At 43.6% G+C, this 6,071-nt stretch overlaps 1 long non-coding RNA gene across 1 annotated transcript; it reads left to right on the top strand.

Annotated features, from left to right (window-relative positions):
• Nucleotides 1-1,465: 1,465 nt before the first annotated feature.
• LOC118629785 lies at nt 1,466-5,133 on the top strand. The gene is made up of 4 exons (XR_004959509.1): nt 1,466-1,960; nt 2,629-2,868; nt 4,357-4,473; nt 4,889-5,133. It is a non-coding gene; the product is annotated as an uncharacterized LOC118629785 (long non-coding RNA).
• The last annotated feature ends 938 nt before the right edge of the window (nt 5,134-6,071 follow it).

The raw sequence follows: 6,071 nt of genomic DNA, 5'->3' as shown, positions 1-6,071 counted from the left end.
AACCCGCAAAGCATGTAGTGTGGCAGGTCTGACATCTCCAGAACATCCAAGGAACAAGAAATGATGACATACACCTAGCTCTTTCTATGTGCCAGGCGCTGTTTGAAGAGCTTCCATGTATCGCTCACTTGGCGCTCCCAGCCGGGATCCTATGAAGTGGGTCTATGGGCAATACCATTCCTGATACTAAGTAGCAGAGCTACAAATCAAAGTCAGGATGATCTCAGACCTGCCCATAAGTACTTTGCTTTGCAGCTGTGACTATTCTGCTGTTTTGAAATCAAAGCTAATCTGGTCTCAGCAATTCCTGGAGAAAGTCAGTCTCTCTCTCTCTCTAATTTTTTTTTTTTTTTTTTTTTTTTTTTTTTTTTGCTCTTGAACTCATTCCTTGGGCAGTTTTAGGATTTTAGGTCAGGACAGTGGCAGTAGCAGAAGAGGCCCGGTCAGCAATCGATGGTGGCTTCACCAGGATCTCCTTGCTCAACCCTGCATGGTACCCTGTACAGTGTAGGTGAGACCTGCAGCTGTCCTGTACAGTGGGAACCTGGCTGGTGCTCCAATGCCCTGTGTACCTAGTGTCCATCTTCTACAGCCATTTGCATGTCTTCCCAAATCTCCATCACTGGCAAGAACTGCAAGCCCCAGCTCCCCACCTAGTCTCCAGGAAACCCAGCTTTCTCCCCTGAGTTCAAAAACACACTCCTTTCATCTTTGTCCCAACCTCTATCCAGTCCTCCCCCTCAACAGCCTTCTCCTAAGGCCAGAACCCCCCAGAACTGCAGGATGCCCAGTGTCTGAGTGCTACACCAAGTGTTCAACAATAGTTTTTCATGTTGTCAAGATTTTGCTAACATTTTAGATAGAAATATACCCATATTCATTAACCCTAATAGTGTAAAACATCACTATTTTGTATGCCAGTGGCTCCCAAAGTGAGGTTCCCCTTTCAGGGGATCACAAGGTTAAAACTCTTTTCCTATTAACACTATGACATTATCTGCTCTGTTTGCTCTCATTCTCTCACCAGGATACATTGATTGGAGTTTTCCAGAGACTGTGTGTCATCTCTCTGACAGCAAATGGAATGTGTGATTGTGTATTCTTCTGTATTCAAAGTCTTTTTAAATTTCTAATATCATAAATATTGATAGATAGTACCACATAAACAAAAGTTCTTTATGGTCATCAATAAATAAAAGGCATCCTCAGATCAAAAAGGTTGAGAGCTGCTGTTAAAAAGATACTCCCAATTAAACTATTTGTAATGCTTTTTTTTTTATCATTTAGAATGAGCTTTTAGACTTAGACATTCATTGTTATCATACATCATTCTTGTGTAAACATAAAAAAGGAAAATATAAGCAAAATAAATTAAGGAATTGCTATCATTTCTTCACACTCAGAATCTGTTATTCTGAATCATTTTCGACTCAGTCATTGGTGTCCTTAATTACCAGGTGCTGGTGGTGCAGCATTTCTTAAGACTGACACCTACTGTACACGTTTTGATGATGGCATATTCTTGACAGTGGAAGGTTTTCAGACAACAGGTAGCATGTTTCTTTTCCATATGGTGCTCATGTGATCTGCTGACAGAAACATGGAGATTACAGTTGCCAAGTCATCCCACCAGGAATTACCACTGAGTTTGTACATGTTCAGGCAGTGACAACACATCTCAACCTCCATCTGGCCAACCATGATTATAAAAAGCCTTTCATTGTAAGATGTGTCTGGACTTCAGTGATGTTACAATGCAAAATGTGAATTTGGCATCAGTGAAATACAGAATTCACTGGAGAGAATTCGCCCTTCTCTCCAAGTCCTGCTAGAAGAACGCTAGGGAGTTTTTCTTCTACACAGGAACTCTTATTGTCAATGACCATTCTGTTTCAAAATAAAAAACAACACTTGGGTTCCAATTACAACTGCACAGAGAGCGTTCAAAGGCCATTCATTGGTGAGTAAAGAACACAAGTTTCATTCCTCTAAAGACACCTGTGTTGGTCTTGCAACTATTTTTAAATGTTTCTGCTATTTTTGACTCACTCCATTATTAACCTTTTTTAACTTAGTAATTTAACATTAGGACCTATCTTTGGGTAATTACTTTTTTAATTGATTTATATTAATAGTATAATGTCTTAGTGACTACTGTTAGTGGTTTAATACAAAATAGGATATCTGGTGTAGACAGAGTTTGGGGAGATGGAGGCGGGGGCTGGGGGACAGGAGGGAACAGGGCTGACAGCGAGTTTGCTTGTGGTGCTTTGAGTCTAAATATGAGTCAGTGCCACTGATCCCTGAGACAGCAGGTTTTGGAGAAACACCCTTGCAGGGAATTCAGGATGCCAGCATCTTGTTTTAACAGAGTTTATATCAATATTTATTTGGTATAAGTAAATATCTTATGATAAATAACCAGTTCAACTGGTTCCACAAGTGGAAATCATCAAAGCACAAAGCTCCTTAGGAAAAAAATGCGAGCACGTGTGCAAGTGAATCAAGGTGAAGCAGCATCCACATCAACTAGGAACTTGTTAGAAATGCAAATTATGAGGTCCATACCCCAGACCTATTAAATCAGGAACTCTGGGGGTGGCATTTAACAGTCTCTGGCTTAAAAAGCCCCCCAGGTCATTCTGAGCCACACTCAAGTTTGAGAACCACCGTTTTACTCAATGTGTGGGGGCAGAAATTCACCGTGGACTGGACATTTTGCTTCGCTGGAAAATCAAATCCAAGCCAAGACTACTGATGCATCAAGGAAAAGAGGAAGTCATCCTTTCATTGGGCTTATCACCAGGAAACCAGGGGCTCAGGGCTCAGGGGCTGGCCTGCCTCTTCAGCAAAGAAGAAATAGAAGAAGTAAGGTTTTGTTTTGTTTGTTTTTGCTTTTTTTTATTCAATTGTTGAAAGTATTACAATTGTCCCCCCTTTTCCCCCATTCCCACCCCCTCCTGCTTTCCCCATCCTAATGCCTGTGTCCATTGGTTGTGCATATATGCATATCAGTTCTGTGGTTTATCTCTTCCCACCCCCCCCCCACCCCCCATCCCCCTGAGGTTTGTCAGTCTGTTCTATGACTCTAGATCTATTTTGGTCGACAGCTTATTTTGTTCATGATGTTTCCTAAATAAGTGAGATCATGTGGTACTTGTTTTTCTCTGACTGGCTTATTTCACTCCGCATAATACTCTCCAGGTCCCTCCATGTCATCTCAAAGGGTGAGAGATCTTTCTTTCTTACCGCTGCATAGTACTCCATTGTGTACATGTACCACAGCTTTTTTATCCATTCGTCTACTGATGGGCACTTGGGCTGTTTCCAGATCTTAGCAATTGTAAATAGTGCTGCTAGGAACACAGGGGTACATATATTCTTTCTGATTGGTGTTTCAGGCTTCTTAGGGTATATTCCTAGAAGCGGGATCACTGGGTTAAATGGCAGTTCAATTTTTAATTTTTTGAGGAAACACCATCTTGCTTTCCACAGTGGCTGCACCAGTCTGCATTCCCACCAGCAGTGTGCTAGAGTCCCCTTTTCTCCACACCCTCGCCAGCACTTGTTTGAGGATTTGTTGATGGTGTTTTTTGTTTTTTAAATCTAAGACAAAGTCTCCAGGCCTAGAAGTGTGGGAGAGGGCTGTAGGAAGCGTGGCCTCACTAGGGAAACAGAACGACAACCCCTCCAAGAAGGTGGCCACATTTGCTGCTCGCTGCTTGTTTACTGACGAGCCATGAGGCCACTTCCTGCTGTTGGCACCAGGCTTGTCTTTAAAAGTGCCCTTCTCCTTTCTTTAACATGCGCTGGAAAACCACCAACAGTGTTAGAACTGGGTGTATGATAAAAGTAGGTTGATTCTGATTGGAAGTCTGAGGCTTTGCCTGTGCCTGAAGTGCATGGAATTTATTGATTTGTGTTTTGACTCCTGCTTCTGGATAGAGAAGGCATTTCTGTGATAGAATTGCAGCTGGCAAAGGTGTAAGAAATTTTGAGCACCTGCTCTGTGTAAGCCTCCACATTAAGTGTTGGGTCATATAAAGACAAAGTATTGTTCTTGGCCTCATGGAGCTGCACTTAGCAGAGGCACACAAACCATGAGAAGAGCACGTGATGATTGTTGCAGTGGAGGGACGTACACGGAACGTGGGAACGGCCGGGGGCCCCAGTGCCCTGGGAGCCAGGGAAAGCTCAGCAGAGGAGGTAGTGACAGGGCGCAGATGTGCAGCATGAACAGGATTCTACCAGACTGAGCACCGAGGGGAGGGAATTCTCCAGAAAGAACAGCATGTGCAAAAGATGGAGTTCAAAGAAAGGATAATAATTCAGGAAACTTCTGATACTATGTTTCAGCTGGAAAAGTGGCAGAAGAGGAGGCTGGATTAGAAGACAAGTAGATGATATGAAAAGAGGAGGAGTTCAGGAAGGAAACCTCGATGGCGGAAGAATAAAACACGTCAGAAACTACAGGTAAGGTCTTCCAGTAATCCATGTGAGGGATGATAGGGACGTGACTAAGGAATGCACTCATTCATTTTGGTATGATTACTGAGTCCTTGCTGTGTACCCAGACACTTTCTGGGTGCCAAGGATAAAACAGTGAGCAAAAGCGATGCCCTCATGGACCTTGCAGTCTCCAGGGGAAAAGTCAGACATTAAATATTGCATAAATAATTTACTACCGTTGTGCCACATGCCATGAAAAAGTACAGATACCGTGACACTGGAGAGCGGTGGGGGTGACCTTGTCTGAGACCATCAGGAAAGGCTTCCCAGGATTCTAAGCTGAAGGGCGGAGTTTAAGGCAGGGCTAAAGGGAATTGAAGTAAGAGATGTGATTGAGATATAAAATAGGAATCGTGATAGATTGTACTATTGAATCCAGATGTTTAAACACACTTTCCCAACCTACTGCCATGGGACTTGACCTGGTCATTGGCTGTGACCAATGGAGTGTGCACGGAGGTCCTTTGTGCCGTGGTTGAGCAGAGGCTTTGAAAGCGATTGCTGGTTCGGCCATTCTTCTTTCCCTCCACCACATCCCAACTGGGACTTTCTTCAGCCTGGATTCTGGAATGAAAACACATAATGCAGAGCAGAGCTGCAGTCAGCCCCCAGACAACTTACAATGTGAGCAAAAAATAAAACTTTGGATTGTTGTGAACCACTGAGATTTTTTTTTTTTTGGGGGGGGGGGGGTCCTTACTCCAGCATAACCTGAAGAAGGCTGACAAATACAGAAGGGGAATTAATAGAGGTTAACTACTGGTTAGGGGGAGACAGAAGAGTGGAAGAATAGAAGACAGCTTCAGACAGTTTAGCCTGAGTGATCCGAAGATGGCAAGTTACTAACCCAAAAGGGAAGACAGAGGGAAAATAGTGATCTTTGATCTGTTGAGTTTAAAAGGGTTGGCTGAACATCCAAGAAGGTATATTCTTTCAGTGACTGAAAAGGCAAGCCAGGACACCAAGGAAAGTCAGGATTAGAAAGATTTGTGAGTCACAACAATAAAGTGATGCTTGAAAACCCTGGGGAAATGAGCTTGCGAGGACTCAGTGGGGGGATGGAGGTGGGTGAAGGGCAGATCCTGGGTGTGACTACATGTACAGGAGCCCGAGTGACAAGAGGGCACCAGCCCTGGCAGGCACCAGCCGTCAGAGAGAAGAGGTCTTGCCAAAAACATAGCACCTAAACCGGATCAAAACCTTATCTCATCACCAATTCGCAGAAGCAAATCTGGTGATCTTGTTAAAAATGCAGATTCTGATTTAGTAGGTCTTGAGTGGAGTCCAAAATTCTGCACTTCTAACAAACTGCCCCCGGTGATGCAGATAATGCTGGTCCATGGGCCATATTTTAGTAGCAAGACTTTTTTTTTTTTTTAATGATTTTATTGATTTTTTTAGAGAGGAAAGGAGAGGGATAGAAACATCGATGTGAGAGACTAACATCCATTGGCTGCTTCCTGCACACCCCCTACTGGGGACCAAGCCTGAAACCCAGGCACATGCTCTGACTGGGAATCGAACCCGGACCTCTCAGTCCATGGAATGAGCTCAATCCACTG

Source organism: Molossus molossus, unplaced genomic scaffold (assembly GCF_014108415.1).
Source record: "Molossus molossus isolate mMolMol1 unplaced genomic scaffold, mMolMol1.p scaffold_m16_p_14, whole genome shotgun sequence".
Taxonomy (NCBI): Eukaryota; Metazoa; Chordata; class Mammalia; order Chiroptera; family Molossidae; genus Molossus; species Molossus molossus.
Note: the sequence above shows the minus strand (reverse complement) of the source record. Positions and strands in the feature narration are given on the sequence as shown.